Source organism: Dasypus novemcinctus, chromosome 9 (genome assembly GCF_030445035.2).
Source record: "Dasypus novemcinctus isolate mDasNov1 chromosome 9, mDasNov1.1.hap2, whole genome shotgun sequence".
Classification (NCBI taxonomy): domain Eukaryota; kingdom Metazoa; phylum Chordata; class Mammalia; order Cingulata; family Dasypodidae; genus Dasypus; species Dasypus novemcinctus.
The window spans coordinates 84,052,477-84,072,239 of record NC_080681.1 but is presented as its reverse complement, the minus strand read 5'-3'; the positions used below and the strand labels follow the sequence as shown (position 1 = coordinate 84,072,239).

The following is a 19,763-nucleotide window of genomic DNA, read 5'->3' as shown; positions in this document are numbered from 1 at the left end:
GGGTTGGGAGGAACCACTGCTGTGTTCACTAATCTAGTCTGTGCAAGCCAAAAGCAACTGCAGTTGCCCAGAGAGGCTAAGAGGGCACTATCCCTCCTCCTCCTCCCTGTCAGGGGCAGGGATGGAGCCAAAGGAGTGCCCAACAGTCTAGTCTAGCATGCAGGATGAAAGTGCCTGCAGTTACGTGGAGAGGCTGAGGAAACATCATGTTCCCTATTGCCCCGTCATATCAGGGGAAGGCTTAGAGCAACAGATATCCAACAATCTAGTCTGTGTAGATGAAAAGCAGCTACAGTTGTCCAGAGGGGCTGGTGCAGGACCCCCAGCTTCTTTCCTGCGAGAGGTGAGGTTGGAGCCTAGGCTAGGGCTGCAATCCATCCTGGGTGGAAAGAAGGTGGTTTCTACCATCATCATGATTTTCAGTCAGCCCTGTTTCCCCTCATGGCAGGGGTGGAGTTAAAATGGAGGCTACTGGTCTTTTTCTGACTTGGACAGGTTCAAATTTTAGCTGTTCTTAGGATTAGACTTTAGCAAGCTGAATTTACTAATTCAGCCAGTGCCCAATCATCTCTTCCACCCCTGTTTTTGGGAAATGTAGCTTCCAACTCTAGCAAGGAATAGCTCCTGAAGAAGCTTACACTGCAAGCAGGGGATGAGAACTGGCCTCCATAGCATGGAGTGCTCTACCCATGAATCTTCACTGCAGATGGGCAGTTCATCCCAGGAAGTTGTAGGATGCTCTTCTGGGCTCCTGGCCCCTACCAGGCAATTTAGATAGCTCTAGGTGATTACTAATTAGACTATAGGACAAGCTGACTCTTGGAGCGCCTTTACCTGTCACTATCTTGCCCTTCCCTCCTAACAGCTAGCATTTATTAACAGCTTAAATCACAACAGGCACTGCTATATTATATTCATTATTATTAACATTTCCATTTTAATACTTAGAAAACAGGTTTGAGGGGGTTAAATAATTTCCCAAGGCTACATAGTCAACCAGTGGTGATGCTACAATCAGAATCCTGATGTGTCTGACTCTAAGCATGAGCAGGGAACCAGTAGACTATACTGCCTCCTGACCAATATATGCTGTACCATATACTAAGGAAACAGCTACATCAAACATGCTCTTGTCTTACCAGGGCTCAGAGACTGGTAGGGGAGAGAAAAAGGGACTGTGAGCTCCTCCAAGGCCCAGAATGTGTTCTGGCCCCTTCTGATCCAATCCTGAGACTTTAAAATCCAGTTAAATGCTGCTGACCTCCAAATGTATACTACATGCCCTTCCTTTCCCCTGAATTTCAGGCTTCTGTATTTAATTTCCCACTTTATTTGTATGTCTAATGGGCATCTTGAAGCTAACATCTCTGAAGCAGAATTGTCAATTTTCTTCCTTCAATTGTACTAATGAGTTATTCAGACCAAAACTAGAAGACATCCTTAGATCCTTTCTTTCTCTCATACAGCATGTTAAATCCACCAGTGATTTCTTTTGTCCCTACCTCACATATATATCTTTAATACTTTCACTTTTCAGCACCCACACTCCAGTATCTCTTCTTTGGACCACAACATTTACCTCCTTACTGACCTCCCTTAGGTCACTATTTTCTTTCCTCTAAGGCCACTTCAGCAGCCTCTACAGTGACATCCCTGCCTCTACTCTTGCTCTTTCCCCTTGCTGCACCCCTTAGTCTATTCTCTATCTAGCAGGCAAAGCAATGTTTTAAACACACAAATCAGATTCATATCACTTCTCTTGCTGAAAATCTTCTAGTGTCTTCCCATGAAAACTAGGGAAAAATCTGAAGCCCTTACCATGTCCTACAAAGTTCTGCAGGGCTGGCTCTTATCTGTGTCACAGATCTCCATTTACCAATTTCTCACTCTGCTCATGCTGGTCTGCCTGATGTAATTCAAAGAAGCCAAGCTTGTTATCATCTTTGGGCCATATTCCACAATTTCCCCTCTACTTGGAATGCTCTCCTTCAGATTTTATATGGCTCATTCCCTTATTTCATTCAGATTTTTGCTTGAATATTCCCTGCTACCTGAAGTACTCCCTCTTCCAAAATTCCCTCTTTCTTTCCCCTGCCTTACTTTTCTTCATATCACTTATAAGTACCTGAAATTATAATATATATTTGTCTATTATTGTGTGTCTCACCTACTAGAACAAAAGTTTTATCAGGGCAAAATTTGTCTTTTTCATACTGTATCTTCAAGATATAGAAAGTACCTAGCACATAATAAGTACTCAATAAATACCTATTGACTGAATGCTATTTCTCCAGGATCCAGCACAAGGCCTAGCATGTATTAGTAGAAAAATACTTATTAAATGAAAATGGACATGGATACCAAGGGCGGGGGGGGGGCAGGTGAGTGAGGGATATGTTTGGAGTCAGTCAGACTTAAGGTCCCAAGGCCATTATTAAAGTCCTGTGCAGGGGAAGGTAGAGTCTAGTTATGAGGGTGGATGGGTAGGCTAAGGAACAGGGTTATTTTGAAATCTTAGTCCTTGCATTGTGGGTACTAATAGAGAATTCTACCAGGTGTGGTAGTTTGAGACTGCATGTACCCCAGAAAATCATGTTGTTAAATCTGGACCAATCTTATGGATGTGAACTTATGGGTGGGAACTTATGGGATGTGAACTTATGGGTGGGAACTTTTGATTCGGTTACTTCAGTTAAGGGCCTTTTGATGAGGTTACTTCAATTAAGGCATGACCCAGGATGGGTCTTAATCCTCTTACTGGAGCCTTTTATAAACAGGATGAATATTAAAAGACAGACAGAAAGTCACAAAACCAGGACCTGAATGCAACGAAACCTGGAAAAGAAGGGCAAGATCAGCATATGGCACCATGTACCTTGCCATGTAACAAAGGAATCCAGGATTGCTGGCAGCCATTCTTCAGCAAGAAAGCGTCACCTGATGAGACCCTGATTTGGGCATTTTCAAGGCCTCAGAACTTTAGGCTTGCCAGCTAATAAATCCACATTGTAAAAGCCAACCTATTTTTGGTATATAGCTTTCAGCAGCCTAGCAGTCACTGATTACTTCTTGAAATATGGTTGAGTTGGGTCTTGCATTATTGGGGAGGGGATGGAATCTCCATTCATTTAGTCTGGTTTTTAATTTTAGTTCTCAGCCTTAGCATCCCTGACAAGTAACTCCTAGCCTAGGTTTAAATATCTCCAATGCTAGAAACTCAATACTTCCTATGGTGCCACAGCCACTTTTTGCCATCATCAAAATTAAGGAAGTTATTTTGTTCATCAAGTCAAAATGTCTCTAATCAAAATTTATACTCATGGACTCAAGATCAGGCTTTTGGGATCACCCAGAGCCAGTTCACCCCTTCCTTCTCATGATCTCCATTTCCATATTTGAAACATCTCTCAGGCCCTGTAAGCTTTCTCTTCTCCTGCTTAAACAGTCCCAGAAATTCTTCCCAAAAGATGACACAACAAAAAAATTACCCAACTTACTTTAACTGAATCCTCATAAAAACCTGTGGTGTAGAAATTATCATTCCCAATTTAGAGATGATGCAATTAAATTCTAGAGAGATAATGGAACTTGCCTAAAACTTAGTATTTGAACTGAGGCAATTTCATGATTTTTTGAAAAACAAACAACATGCCACAAAAAGTTAAAGTCAGAGTCCCAGCAGGAAATTATACTGGACACTCAAACTAGCTAACATGAAGAGAGTTTAAAACAAGGGCTATTTACAAAGGCTCTATAGAAAGAGTGTTAGAGAAACAGAAGGGATAATACATCACCAAAAGCCAGTTACCATCTGGATGCACAGATTGTAGAAGCTGAGAGGCTGTGCACTTTACAGCAGGTATGACTTTCAATCAAGGGACACTGCCAACCACTGTGACCCCTCAGAGATGAAGCTGGAGAAATAAATTCCACAACTTTACTTTTCTCCCTTGCTCTGATCTTTTGCTGTCACCCCTTGTTGAGTGAAATCTAATAGAAACTTTGGGTCAAGGGAGTCTGCTGGTGTAATCCATACAGGTCCCCCTTGTGGGGTGGAATATACAGTGCAAAGTGGTGGAGAGAGTATTAATGGGGAGAAATGAATATATTCTGCATACCCACTTAAAGAAGGTCATGGAAGACTTTAAATAAACCTGAATTAAGAAAACATTTCTTTGCCTAAATTGCCACATTGTATGTTTTAACTTGCCAACTCTTGTTCACTAAAATCTCAGAAAAAAAGCTTCATTTAAAATGATTATTTTTTTTTGCAATTGCAGCCCAGTTTAATGAAAATTATGTGCTTTTTTTCATATCAACTTCTCTGAAAATTCCTTTTTGGTACTTCAAAAACATTCCATAGTTGTTCTAGAAAATTTATATATAGCCTTCCAAAAAAAAAACTGTTTCTCTAAAACAATTAGAATTTCATTTTTATAATTGAAATTTTAATATAATCATTATAATGTCAAAGGAAACTTCTCTGAGACATTCATATTTTCATATTAATGGAAGTGCTGTTATAATGTTAATGGAAAAATGAGCTTAATCAATTATTTAGTTCATTCATTAACTACATACTACCCCAAAACTCAAGGGAATGTAAAACAAACAACTCATTTAAAACAAAACTAAAAGGATTGTACTTTGGAAATTTTCGAAGTATATTTAATAACTTTAGGTCATTTAATCTGGAATGATGAATCCCATAGAAATAGAAAGAGTATACCATGTGAAAAGAGCATAGTCCTTGAGGTTAGAGGGATCTGGGTTAAAGTCTCAGTTGTACAGCTGGCTAACTGTGTGATTTCTGCAAAGTTTCTTAAAGTCTCTGAGCCTCAATTTCTTTGTCTGTAAAACTGGTGAAATAATGTGTATCTCATAAGGTTGTTTGAGGACTGAACAAACATTGTTGCTGTTCAGGAAATAGGAAGTAGTAGCTGTTAATTCTTATTCTTGAATAAGTCATCTTTCAGAAATCGCTACCTCCTTTTCCACTTAAGGATCTCTTTCCCTCCATTTCTCATAGCACAGCATCTGAAGTTAGCCTGAGAAAGAGTCTTTTGCTTCTGCCTCTCTGGGCCCTACTCCATCATTCTTTACTCCCCAAGATAAAGGCACCTGCCAAGCCAAATTCCCCCTGTGTTATTCAATATCATGTGAATATTATGAGATTTTTATAAGAATTGTCTCACATGACTGGGGAGGATGGCCAAGTACAAACTCTGTAGGGCAAACTGCAAGCTGTGAACTCTGATAAAGGTTTTTGATGAATTCTCCAGGCTGACTGAATTAGAGATGGAAATTCTCACTTCTGGCTGCTGAAATGATCATTCCTCCTTTTAAGGTCTTCAACTAATTGATGAGACTTCTCCAACTGTTTAAGGAAATATCCCCAGTTTATTGTAGATGAAATCTACCATGCATGCAATCAATTTATTGATGATTTAAATCCATGAAATGTTCTCATAGTAATAACTGGGCCAGTGCTAACTTGAACAAACAACTGGACACCATAACCTGGCTAAGCTGACACATGAACTTAACCATCACACCCCCATCTCTAAAATGCATTTTTCCAAGTCTTACCACAGAGAAGAAAAGAATGCCTCCACTGGAAGGCAATGGAAGAGAAACCAATCCCCATCTATGATGTACTCTAAAACCCAAAGCAGGAGCAGAGGAACTGGGAATAGAAAACCAGAAACCTTCAATCCATGAAGGGTAATGACCTTTTCCATTGACAACACATGCTTGGCCCGGTCCTCCCTAGGGAAGTTGTCAGCAAAGGGGAAGGCTAGATTTAGGGATAAAAGTATTATTATAATTCTAAATTATAGAGGCAAGATCAATTCAAACCAAAATTTGATTAAGAGGAGGGCCATCAGGACAGGTATCAATGATGCTAATCTGTAAGAGGAGTTCAACAAAACTGAAAGTATAACAATATGATGGAAAACATGGCGTGTAATAGAGTGCTCTACTATATGTGGTAGGAAGTAATGCCTTAATAGCTGTTGGGGAAGAGAAGACTCCCAAGCCTGAGCTACAACAGATTTTCACTAATAGACTAGAGAGGGAAAGCAGGTATCTTAGCTTCAGATTTTCATTTTACTGAGAGGGTTTACAAATTTGGGTCCAGTGCTGAATTTTTCAGGTAACAGAGGGGAGGCTATGCCTTAAAACCACTGTCTTTCTTCTGTCCCTTTTCCCCCAATGCAGCACTCAGACTTTTCTATATATTAAATTATTGAATAAATATTTAAATAGTACCAGATTACAGGAGTCCAAAATCATCGGCTGCTTGGGACAGCCTCATGTGTTGGTTACCAACTATTAAATGGCTGGGTTTAAAACCAATGTTTTGCCCCTTTTGACTCCAAATCCTAAGTTCTTTTCCCTACCTATTTTGTATTTCAAGAGGTTTCAAAATTTTAAGATTAAGAATGATATTTTGAGGTTATAAACTCATGAAATGGAAAGAGAGGATTTAGGAGGTAAGTCTCAAAACAGGGTTGTTGAGCTATTCTTAGGATCACCAGGAGGTTTTTGGCCAATAATGGACTTATCTCTTTACCCAAACTTTGTTTGTCCTAGGCTTGCAAGACCACACTTGCTCCCCACTTCACTACAGAAAGCTTGCCAAATTTGCCTCTATCTTTCCAATTCCTTTCCTGGGGCTCATTTTTCTTATGAAAAAAATGGGAAAAATCAACATTTTAAGTTTATTATAAAGATTAGAAAAAATATTAAGCATCTCAACTAGTATCTGTGTAATAACTAGTGATTTTATGTCAATTTTGATGCTGTTTCTCTTTCTAGAATCATCATCAGACTACTTTGCAAGTGTCTGTTTTCATCCCTGGGCATGGGGTTTCAGGGCCCACTTCTGTTCACCTCTTTATTCTCAATGTTCAACACAGAGCTTAGCAGAGAGAAAATCCTCAAACATCTGTTGAAGAACTGAAAGAATGAATGGTTCCTTCCTTCTCTGGACACTGCTCTGCTAGTCCCAACTGCTTGTAGCCAACTTAATAGAATTTACAATATACTTTAAGGAGAACAGTGACAAAGGAGGCCCTTTGTAAAAATGACCTTCAGGTTTTGCCCCACTCAAGTGCCTTTTCCTTCTTCTCCTTTTATTTTTTAAAGATTTATTTATTTATTCCTCCCCCTTCCCTTCCTCCTGCCCTGCTGATTTTTTTTTTGTTTGTTTTTGTTTTTGTATTCTTTTTGCTGTGTTGTCTTCTCATTTTCTCTCCTCCAGGATTCACTAGGATTCGATCCTGGAGACCTCTGATTGGGAGAGACCTCCATATCAATTGCACTACCTCAGTTCCTGGTTTCTGTTGTGCTTCACCTTGACTCTTCCCTCTTCTCTCTTTTGATGTGTCATCATCTTGCTTTGTGACTGACTTGCGTGAGGCACTGCTCACCATGTGGGCACTCACACGGGCACTCATGTGGGCACTTGTGCAGGCATTGGCTTGCCATACAGGCATGCTTTCTCCTTTTTCTTTTTCACCAGGAGGCCCCAGGGATAGAACCCAGGTCCTCCCATATGGTAGGTGGAAGTTTTATCACTTGAGCCATATTCGCTTTCCTCTTTCCTTTTATTTAACAGAAAAAGAAATGGAAGGAATCATTAAGGGGAAAGACATCAAATCCTGGAGAGCCTAGGTGGAATGTTCACCTTCACAAATTGCCCTGAGGACTTTAAATTGCAACTAATAATCACCAGTAATTAAGGATGCACTTCAGAAAGGCGGAAATAGTGTCCTATAGAGAGCACAGCACCCTCCTCAAAGAATAATTGAGATGGGGCATATATAACTTTCCTCCCAACATCTTTCCTTGATGAGGGGGCTCCAGTCTGCCTCAGTGACATATCCAAAGACTTTCTGCCTGGACCATCAAGATAAAATGACAAGAACAACACAATGTATCCTTGAAAGTGTTCTGAAATTTAAAAAGTTCTTTCATAGCTAATAGCCTACAAAATATTCACAACAATTCTGTGGTATAAATATGATTCATTAATTCATAGAAAATACATGAACTTAGTAATATATCCATCATAAACATAAGAAAAATGAAGCTCACAGAAATTATTGACTTGCCCAAGTTTACACAGAAAGTGGAGAAGCTAAAACCAAAACCTGAGTCCTTCAACTTCAGGTCACTGGTTGGTTCAATATTGAATTTACCTCTGAAGCTTTCCTGCAAATGTTTATCCAGCCTCTGTTTGAATGCCTTTAGTAACAAAAAGTTCCTCACTTCAAAAGAGAGCCCATTTCATTGTAGGATACAGCTCAGATATAGGAACATTTTTCCTTAACAGAAGTAAAATCAGGAGGAATTACTGTGTTTAGAGAGGAAGGGGGCTTGGACAGAATTATGAACACAGAAAGTGTGACTTTTCAATTAGTTCTGTGAGCTAAACAGCAAACTGGAGATGTGGCTAGAATGGAAAGGATGGGATAAACCAAAAGCTGATGAGGATGTGGAGTTACCAGAATTCTCATACATTGCTGGTAGGACTGGTAGGCATATCAGTTGGTGCAATTACATTGGGGATGGAATGGAGGAGAGTATGGGCCATGATGTGAACCATTGTCTATGAGGTGCAGAGGTGCCCAAAGATGTACTTACCAAATCCAATGGATGTGTCATGATGATGGGAACGAGGGTTGTTGGGGGGGGGGAGAGGGGGGTGGGGGGGTGGGGTTGAATGGGACCTCACATATATATTTTTAATGTAATATTATTACAAAGTCAATAAAAATAAATAAATAAATAAAAATTAAAAAAAAATAAAAAAGAAAATTGTTTGGCAGTATTTATAATGTGGAACATAAGTGTGGTAGTCTGAATGATGCCAGTATTCTGCCATTTCCCCCCCAGGATGTCCACCTCTTAATCCCCATAATCTGGTGACTGTTACCTTATATGGCAAATGGGAATTTGCAGATGTGATTAATTTGGGTATCTTGATAAGACTGTCCTGGCTTATCTGGCTGGACCAGATGTAATCACCATGGTTCATATAAGAAAGAAGGCATGTAAAGACAGAAACAGAAAGAGATTTGAAGATGCTATGCTGCCAGCTTTGAAGATAGAGGAAGGGGTCATAAGCCAAAGAATGAAAAGAATAAAGTTCTAGAAACTGGAAAAGACAAGGGAAATAGATTCTCCCCTTGGGCCTCCAGCAGGAACGAACACTGCTGACACACTGACTTTAGTCCCATAAGACTCATTTTGGACTTCTGATTTTCAGAGCTGTAAGAGAATAAAGTTGTGTTGTTTTAAACCACTACATGTATATAATTTGTTACAGTAGCAATAGGAAAGTAATAAAATATTCAAACCCAATAACTGAGCAATTCTACTCATAGATATATACCCTACATGAAGGCATACCTCTATGTACCAAAAAAACCATACATAATACTGTCCTTACAACACTGTTTGTGATATAAAAAATTGGAAACTACTCAAATGCCCATTAAGAGAAAAATGGATAAATACCTTTTGGGATAGTCACAAAATGCAATACTATATAGCAATGAAAATAAATCTATAACTATATGCAATGATGTGAATGAATTTCATAAACATAATAATGAGTGAAAGAAACCAGACACAAAAACTATGTATGATATGATTTCCTGAATATAAAGTAAAAAAACAGATAAAAATTTGGTCAGGATAAGGTTTATCCTTCGGGTAGAGAAGCATAATTCTTCACTTTTGCAATAGTGGTGATGTTCCATTTCTTGATCTGGGTTACAAAGGTGTGTTCAGGTTGTGGAAACTCATCAAACTATACTTACATGTTCACTTTAAGGTTTGTATATTTTATTTCAATTAAAACTTTAAAACAAACCAGAGTTCTGAATGACTAATGCACCCAGACCCTTTGGAGGTCACCTATGAAGGTCACAAGTGGGCATTTGCCTAGGGTCCAGTATTTGGGAAAAAGCCTTTGACTCTGGGTAATTATTTACTAAGATCTAGATTTTTTAGGCTTGGAGAAAAGGTTTTCATGCCCATTACTTAATCATGTTCCTAGTATAGACTTCCTGATTCTATGGACACAATATTCTACCTGGTTGAAAAATTCAGCAAGTTATACGAGTGTCTTCTACAGCTCTGTAAGACAGAGTTAGTATTGCTGAGGTGGAGTGCTGAGACCAGCTCAGCAATAGGTCTGCATGAAGGGAAGGTGACACAGAACTGAAGAAATAAGAGGACAGAAAGAAAGAGCAAGAGAGGAAACAAAGATGGGACCAGGGGACTTTATAGCTTTTGAAACTGAGAGCCTCAACCCTAGTTTCCACATTATATTTATTTGAAAGCTAAGGAGTGGCTGTTTGCTATAGGAAGCAACTTGCAGCATTTTCTACAATAGCAGGAAGCAACTTGCAACGTCTTCTACAATAGCAGGAAGCAACTTGCAACATCTACAATAAGGTAATTTACAATAACAGGAAGCAACTTGCAACATCTTCTACAATAACAGGAAGCAACAAATAGGTAGGCCATTTTCCCACAACAGTGGAGCAAGCATGGGTCTAGGAGGCTTTGTCACTGATCTGTTGCAGTATGGCAATTCACTGTACTCTAAGTTCATCTGTAAAATGAGTGGCTGTAGCATTAACACTGTGAGAATTAAACATAATACATGAATATACCATCTCCGGTTAGTGCCTGGCCCATATAAAAGATCAGCATATTTATGTTGTAGTATTGTATCTGAACAAGCGAGGAAGATTTCATTCTGGATTTCATATTGAGCTGAGACAGTAGAATCATGTCTAAGTCCCTATTGTCTGGTCGAACTGGGCAAGGAAGACAGAAAACAGCATGAAGAAAGGGCCCTGGAGGTTGAGTTGATTTAGATCAGGGCTGGATCAGTTGAGAATTGAGACTAGAAGTGATCTGAGGACAGAAAAATGCCAAAAGAGTAAGATGAATTATCATGTGTAAAGGACAAGTGTGCTGTGAATACACCACAGCAATAAGTCAGGAAGCAGGGATTCTAAGTGATAGGTGAGAGATGGATAGGCCGAGGCAGAGGTTTCAGGACACAGGCTGTGAACAGTTCTCCAGGGTAAGGAGTTCACTCTGACACAGCACTGGCTTAATGACAAGACGGTGGTCAGAGAGTTTAAAGGGATACTGCCGGGCCTTGAAAGGTTTCAGCAGGGAGGATTCTCTTTAGCAAACCCTTCCCAGGCAAGGCCTGGGACTAGGGCATGCCCCTTCTTTCCCACAGATGACTTTAGGCATTTGCAGGTTAAGGAAGAGTTCAAAAATCTATTTTGACACCTGGCAATATGCTACCCAATGGTTTTCTTGTTGTTTTCTATGATCTTTCTGCTGTGTGCCTGTTTTTCTATTGATTTTAATTACAGAATATAATATCTGGCATGAAAACTTAAGGTAGCTCCTGCTGGCAAGCCAAGCCCTTGCCAGAGCCTCCCAGAGGAAGGCAAATGGGAAAGTAGTATGGGCTAGAGCTACGTGCTATTCCTTGTAAAGAACACAATGGATTCTTTTCATATAAATATAACTGCTGCAGTCTGAGCCTTCTCTGCCACCCCCTAAGCATGAAGGAGGAATAGGATGTGGAAACAGAAACACTGCCCAATAGCTGGACTCATTTCAGCAAAAAACACAAAGGAACTTGCAAACCACAGGCTGAAACTACAAATATATGGTATGTCCAGACTGTAGAAGAGGCAGCTGTCCCCCAAAACTTCAAGTCTGAAAACACTACTAGCAGATAGGACACACACACACACACACACACATTATATTCTCTTGAGGCAAAGTATGACGTGCTATAAGCCATGGAATATGAACCTAGAAAGTTGGGTTCTAGCCCTATGTCTACCCAACTACCTCTGGGACTTTAAGTAACTCACTTGATATCTCAGGCCCTCAATCTCTTAACTTGCAAAATAAGAGCACTTGATTCAATAACTGTCTCCTTGCCAGTTACTGTGCTGTGTGGCTTCATTTAATCATAAGAACAATTCTTCAAGAAAAGTATTATCATTTAAGTTCCTTGGGACAGGAATTGCCCCATCATTCCATACTATAATTTTTGAGTGTGCCTGTCTCATCCCAGACTGTGACACCTTCAGGACAAGAAGTGGATCTGATTTATCCTTGCATTGCTAGGGTTCAGGGCCTGTCAGAGTAAGGCATGGGCAAGAATGAAGGTTATTAGAGATTAAAGTCCAACTGACAGTTGACTTCACTAAAAGACAATCCAGGAGAAGTCATGAGACAGTTTCCCTGTGACTTCTTTGTTTCAGAGCATCTAAGGTCAGCATGTCTCTTGTGGGCAGGAGCAGTCTTGAGTCAGTCAGGCAAAGTCTGAACTGACAGGGTTGGGAACTGGGTGGAACTTGAGGGCACCTTGTCACAGGTTGGGTTCCTCTTGAAACAGAAACTGAAATGAAAATTAATACTCAGGATGTGTAGAGTGCCCTTGGGATCAGCACCTGTGGAAAGGAGGGGGGACAGGAGTAGGAGGGGAAGAGGTAGAATTCAAGCTGTGATGCAAGCCCAAGAACAGCCTTAGTTGCACCCCTGGGGGGCTCTGGAGCTAGGATGGTCTTTCATAATTGCCCCAAGTTGGCAGAGATGACCAGGCCTTTATATTACTATATAAATCAGTCATTGGTTGTGGAGTCCCTGGGAAGGGGCATGACTTTGGGTTAGGTGGTAATCTGGCTGAGGCATTTCCTGAAAGGGCTTATAATTGAATGCTATCTGAGAGCACTCTGAGGAAGTGGAGCAATAAGTCTTCCTCGAAGGGGAACTGAGGAGATGCATCAGAGTGCTCACCACAGATCTCGAGGTCACCTATTTTGAAACTGGCAATAAACCAAGAAGCATAAATTCTAGCAAGACTGGGCAGTTTGCTAGAGGAGAGGGATAGGAGAACATTTACTAGGGTGGAAGTCAAATCAGGCAGTCACTTGGCCATGGATCATAAGTCCAAGTTGGCAATAAGTCAAGTCCAGCGAGTCAGACAATGAATGTTCTAAAAGCCAGTAGATTAGATAGCTCCAGGAAGTAACACTAAGAATTGAGACAGAAGAAAACTATTTATTAGTTCCTACTCTGTGCCAGCCATTTTATATAATTTATCTCCTTTCATCCTAAAAATTCTGATGTAAACATTGCATGTTACCAATTTACAGATGAGGACACTAAGGTTTAGAAGATTTCAACAAGATGGTTAATCTGTAAGTGATAGAGCTGACATTCAAATTCAAGGTTAACTTCAAAGCAGTTGCCACTTAGGATAAGGGGCAACTGAATGAGCCTGGGTCCCAGGGCATTTAGAACATCCTACTTGTATGAGCTGCTCCATGTCACACAAAGATGAAAGAAGACTCAGAGGCCTGCAGGTTCATTGTGATCTTGGGTAAACTATCACTTCTAGTCACAGGTTTCTCATTTGTCAGATAAAGCATGATGACCTTTAAGGACCTTTATAGTTCTAAATCATCTTTCAATATTTGAATCTATTGAAACTAGCTCACACATGTTTCCAAATAAAACTACTTCATATCGGTTAATGGCCAAGAGCATGGGTTTGAAATCAGAGAGACCTGGGTTAAAATTCCAACTCCTTGACAGTACAAAATCAATTGGCTGTGTGTGTGTACATGGGTGGTGTGTGTGTGTGATATTTTAGAAATGTCTAGAAAGTTTTGAGGGACACATAGAGTTTGGAAGTTCCTCTGTTCTATTTTCAGTTTAGGGATTATACAACAGATTGCTTTCAGGCTGTCTCCATACCAACTCAGTTCCTGTGGGGTGTGGACAAGAATCAGGAGTTCCCATATTTTCTCACAAGAAGTCTCAGCAGTTGGCTGAGAATCTGGCTGGGAGTTTGCCATTGAGATGTCCTAATGGCAGGGCTGGAAAGTCTCTACAGTAAATGCAGGAGGACAGACTCTTTAAGAGAGGTGATATGAAACTATGTCCTCCAGAGAGGACTTCCAGGCCCTGATCAGATGAGAGAGAGAGAGAGAACAAAGTGCACCATCCCCTAGTTTTATGAGCAGATGTCCTCAGAAGACTAAGGATAGAAGGACAGGGCGGCATACCTCTGTGGTCTCCTGCCTGAGAAGCAACTCAGACCAGTCTTTCACTGCCACAATCAAGGAGGATCTAGAGAACAATGTATAGGTCCAAAACTCCACTGTCTCCCTTCTTCCCACAAAGTTAAACAGTCAGATATTATTTTTGAGTGGAGCTGGGGAACAGGGAAAGAGGCAGAAATCTGAGAGATTAAAGAATTTTACCTACAGAGCAACATATCATAAGAAGGGACTGTTGTGGTTATGGCACAGTACGAAGTTTACTTGTTTGAACAAAAATTTAGTGTTTTAGTTATTCTTTTCAAGCTTCCCAGCACATGGAAACTCCTGAGAAACCTGAGCTGTTTTACAGAAAGGAAGCCACTACATATTTAGTGTGTGATATAAGTAAATTTTCTTGACCCATTAAAATAATATAATATTTATGTTTGATTTTTACAATTTTTAGACTTCATATGACTTATTCACTGTTGTATCTCTAATGCTAGAACAACTCTTGACACATAAAAGCCTTTCACTAAATATTCGTTGGGCGAATTTAATGAATAAATGAATGAATCCATTTGGAAAAGTGAAACTCATAAGATTTCCTTTTAAGTAGATATTATAATACCTATTATACAAATGAGAAAATCAAGGTTCAGAGAGGTGAATTGAGTGTTCAAAACCATAAACATTTTATAAGTGATTACATTGGAGCTTGAACCTAGGTCTTTTGACCTGAAGGTCAAATTAGACTTTATCATTTGTGCTCACAATATCCCCATGCCATCAACACATCCACCACTAAGGTACTAAAGGATAGGAAGAGATTTTTCTAAGGCCTATTCTAAGCCTAGGGTCCTGCCTATGTCTTATGATTCAGATTCCTATTCTGTCATGAAGCACCTGTGGATAGCGGTTCTCAGAGATACTTATGTCTGATATACATTTCTACATGGCTCAGTTTAAGAATACACAAATCAACTCTTGGGTACTGACTTCCTACTCACTTGGTAGAGCAAATCTCTCTTAGCATTTTAAGCCCTTTTTAGTATTTCCACAACAGTTTCTGTCTTTGGGGCCTCAGGTTGAGAATTCAGGATTGTATTCTGCTATAGACTTATGGTTTCTGTCTCCTATTTATAGCAACATTCATTGCAAAGCAGAGAGAGGTATATCCTTTAACTCTGACCTTTTGGGATGATGCATGAACAGTTCTGCAAATATTGCCAGATAGGTAATAGGGTCAAAGGCAAGACTGAAGATCATGTTGAAGGATTAGATTTTGAATTGCATGCCTACAAGTAAAGGCTCAGAAATGATTCTGAAAAGTGAAAACTTAGAACGTTAAAGTTAACAAAGACCTTATAAATCACCTGACACAACTGCAAAGGGGAAACTACAGTCCAAAACGCAGAAGAGACTTCCCCAAGGTCATACAGACTGATATTCAAAGACTTGCTGGCTCAGTCTTTATAGAGCAGAGTCTTTGACAATTCTACCGCCCTTTCTACCTCCCACCCCACAGTCAGAAAGCTCTTCACCTAGGAGTTTCCCTCAAAATCCTTATACAGTCAGTAATTGGTGCTTGCTTTACTAAGAAAAGGATTCTATAATCTCCATTTCAAATTTCAGGTAAATTTAGATACAGAGAGTTTAAGCTGCTTGCCAATAATTACCCAGCAAAATGTGTTATATTTGATGATGTCCTTCTGACTTATAATACACAGACACAAAAATCTGTCATTTACCTATGTATAATTCATATTTATTATAAACCAGGAACGTTTCACTGAAAGCAAAACTGTATTGACTCTCTGTTGTTTATAGGATAAAGTCCAAATTTGGCATTCAAATGCCCCGTACTAATCTTGGTCCACACCATTCCATCAACTCAAGTCATCAGGGACTCCTTGCCATACCATGAACATACCATGCACTGGTACACCTCGAGGACAGTATTCGTCTTGACCACTCTGACCCCTCTGCTTTCATCCTCTTTCTTCACTTGCTAAATATTCCTTATCCTTCAAGGCCAAGTTCAAATGCTTCCTCCTTTGTAAAGTATTTTCTGAGTTCTCATAATAGGATTCAACGTTCATTCCTCTGTGTCTCCATACTTTGTACATAGAATATGACATTTTGTGACATATTTTAATTATTTAGTAATATGTTTGAATCCCACACTTGACTGAATCTTCTTGAGGGAAAGGTATGATTCATATATATACATGAAATGAACATCATCAGATATGAAGTGGAGAAGCAGGTATTATATTTTATTTTATAGATCAGGAAGGTGAGGAAAAGCACAAGGATATAGATGTTTAATGGATATTTGTTTTCCTTCCCTCTTCATAGAACACTGCCACAAATCCCTTGGGTCTTTGTTACCACTTTGCAATGGAAGAAAAGTGGAGATTGGAGACCTAAATAAATTGCCCAAATTAAATAGAGATTAAATTTAAGTAACTTGACCAAGGTGGCAGAACTGGGATTCTATCAAGGGCTTCTGATTCTAATTCTAGCTTCAAGGGCTCTTTCTGTTGCCTTTATATTCCCCCATGTGCTCAGCCCCAAAATTCAAGCTACAGGAAGAAAGCTCAGGGAACTCCATACCTCCTTCACTCTGGTAGACTTCTCTGGGTCTGTGGGCTCCAGGAGGCCCTGAAGAGATGAGAACAGTTTTTTTATAGTTGTTAGAATGATCAGATTTTTACCTCCAAATATGGCTGAAATTGCTATTCCTTTTGATTCTGTAAGGACAGGTACCACAATTCTTTCCTCCTACACAATAATCCCCCTGGAGCTGGAGGATCATATTAGATTTCTTATATGGAAAATGGGCTGTCTGCCAGTAATCTGAATTTCAAGCTTCAGCCCTGACCTTTTGCCATTTACCAATATTAAATATTTTGCTGATGTGGATTTGTTATTTTAAGTGGAGTACATTTTGCCCAGAGCAGAATTTACTCATTTATTTATTTATTTTATGCAGTAACATTAAGAGTACAGTTATCCTCTATCAACTGAATGGCTTCATTTAAGCAGGTACTCCCAGAAGGCAGTACAAGGATAGTCTTTGCAAGCTTTCTCTGGATGGAAAGAGAGTGCAATGAAAACGAAATGCAGAATTTTGTTCCTAAGTATCAGCCCCAAGAATCTGTGGACAGCAAAAATCCACAGAGAATAGGGCTTATTTAAGAGGTCTCTGAGAGATTGCCTTAAGTATCATAGAGTCTTAGCACTGGAAGGGATTTGAGAAATCTGTCCATGCCCCACCTGTTAAAGTTGGGGAAGACTGAAGAGAGAAGAAAAGTTTTACCAACATCACACAGTGAATGGAAAAAGAACTAGGACTGGACTCCAGATATTGAAATATTCTGGTTCCAAAATATGATCCTCTTTTCACTATACTTTGGGGGAAAAGATGAGAGCATCTTAGCATATGGCAGAATATAAGCTTTGGAGGCAGTGGGATCTGTGCTTGCATCTTGGTTCTGACACAGTAGCTGTGTCATAGGAAAGTTATCAATTTCTCTGAGCTTGAATTTCCTCATCTGCAATTGATGAAGTGATGAGGATACATACTTCATAAGAGTACCCAATACACTGAAATACTGAGGATAAATGTGCAAATGCATGTTAAACTCCTAGCTCAGTGTCTAGCACATAATAAGCTGATAATTATGTTGTTGCTACAGTCTTTTTCTTTTCAACTCTCTAATAATCTCAAGGACAAACTTAGGTGTACAGTATTTGCTATCTCTCCTTTTTATGGAAAGGAAGAGGAATGCAAAAAACCCTTTAAAATGGCAGGGGGACCTAATACCATTTAAGTGAGAAGTTAACATAACTTGAAAATCAATCCTCACCACTTCATTCAGATGTTTTGTATGCCTAAGCATAGTAGAGTCAAAATATCTTTCTTCAGTGAGGGTCCCCAATGCTGCCTGGCTGCTCTTAAAGCAATTCTGAAAGATTTAAAATTATACCAAATTCCCAAGATAATTATAGCAATGGGTGATGGATGTTTTTGTATACTCATATGTTTACTGAAAGGGTTTTATCATCTTGCTTAAATCACACATATATGTGCACACACTTGCACACAACATATATACAAACACACACACTTGTTTCATCCCAGCTTGAACTAAAATAATATCATTATATATTTAGAGGGAAAACAAAAGCCTAAGTAGATAAAGAGAAAATCCTTGTTTGTTAGTAATCAGTATGGCAGAGAAAAGCACAGTAGATAGGTAAGGTTCCTGGTTTGGAAACAATTGGTTCTGTGTCCTGTTTTCATTATTCACATTCTATCTCAGAGCCCCATTTTCTTTTCCTGTGAGATGGCAATAATGACCCTGACATGCCTATTTTCCTGGAGATTTTGTGAAGATTAACTGATGGGGTGAAAGCACTGTGCATAGAGCTCTGAGCAAACATGAATACTCAGATACACATCTCTTGCCTCAGGTACTGACCAACTCCTCTTTCTATGGAAAACTTGCCATTTCACTGCTTAATACCTTTCAATGGTTGTCTAGTACACACATGCTAAAGTCCAAATTTTTTATTCTGTCATAAAAAGCTCTCTGTCATAAAAATCTCCAGCTTTCTTTGGTCTTATTCTGTGTTGGTGTCCAACATGTACTCATCACTTCAACCAGCAACGATAATACCAGTGATTTCCAGAACACATTGTGACTTCGTATATGCTGTACTCTCTGCCTACTATGTCTATCTCAACCCTACGGTCTCCTTATGACAAAAGCCTCCTCATGGTTCGGGCTTAGTTCTGCTATTCCCCCTCTTTTAAGTCCTTCTTAACAATCGGCCTTACAGAGCTGAGGTATCACCTCTGTACTCTTACTATACGCTGAGTTTCTTTCTATCATAGTTTTTACCATGAAATAATGGTCTCTGGGAAGCGGACTTGGCCCAATGGATAGGGCGTCTGCCTACCACATGGGAGGTCTGCAGTTCAAATCCTGGGCCTCCTTGACCCATGTGGAGCTCACCCATGTGCAGTGCTGATGCGTGCAAGGAGTGCCATGCCACGCAGGGGTGTCCCCCACATAGGGTTGCCCCACACGCAAGGAGTGCACCAGTAAGGAGAGCCGCCCAGTGTAGCCTGCCCAGGAATGGCACTGCACACATGGAGAGCTGACATGCAACAAAAAGAAACACAGATTCTTGGTGCCGCTGATAAGGATAGAAGCAGTCACAGAAGAATACGCAACGAATGGACACAGAGAGCAAACGACTGGGGGGAGGGGGTGCAGGGGAGAGAAATAAATGAATAAATAAATATTTTTTAAAAAAAGAAACAATGGTCTCTTTTCATCTTCCTCCTCCACTAGCCTCCTTAGTTGAGGTTCGCAGTGTTTTTATTTGTTTATGGTAACAGCATCCAGAACCAATTTCTGAGCTTGTTCCCAAGTGAATATCTTTAAAAAAAAAAATTTTATTTATTTATTTATTCCCCACTCCACCCCATTGTTTGCGCTTGCTGTTTGCTCTCTGTATCTGTTCGTTTTCTTTTTCAGGAGGCATTGCGAACCAAACCCGGGACCTCCCATGTGGGAGGGAAGTGCCCAATTGTTTGAGCTACATCTGCTCCCTCCTTGTTGTGTCTCGTCATTG

At 39.8% G+C, this 19,763-nt stretch overlaps 1 protein-coding gene across 1 annotated transcript in view; it reads right to left on the bottom strand.

Moving 5' to 3' along the window:
- Positions 1–19,763, bottom strand: part of AGBL4 (AGBL carboxypeptidase 4) — a 1,887,457-nt gene that overhangs the window by 627,826 nt on the left and 1,239,868 nt on the right. The gene's annotated exons all lie outside the window — the stretch shown is intronic.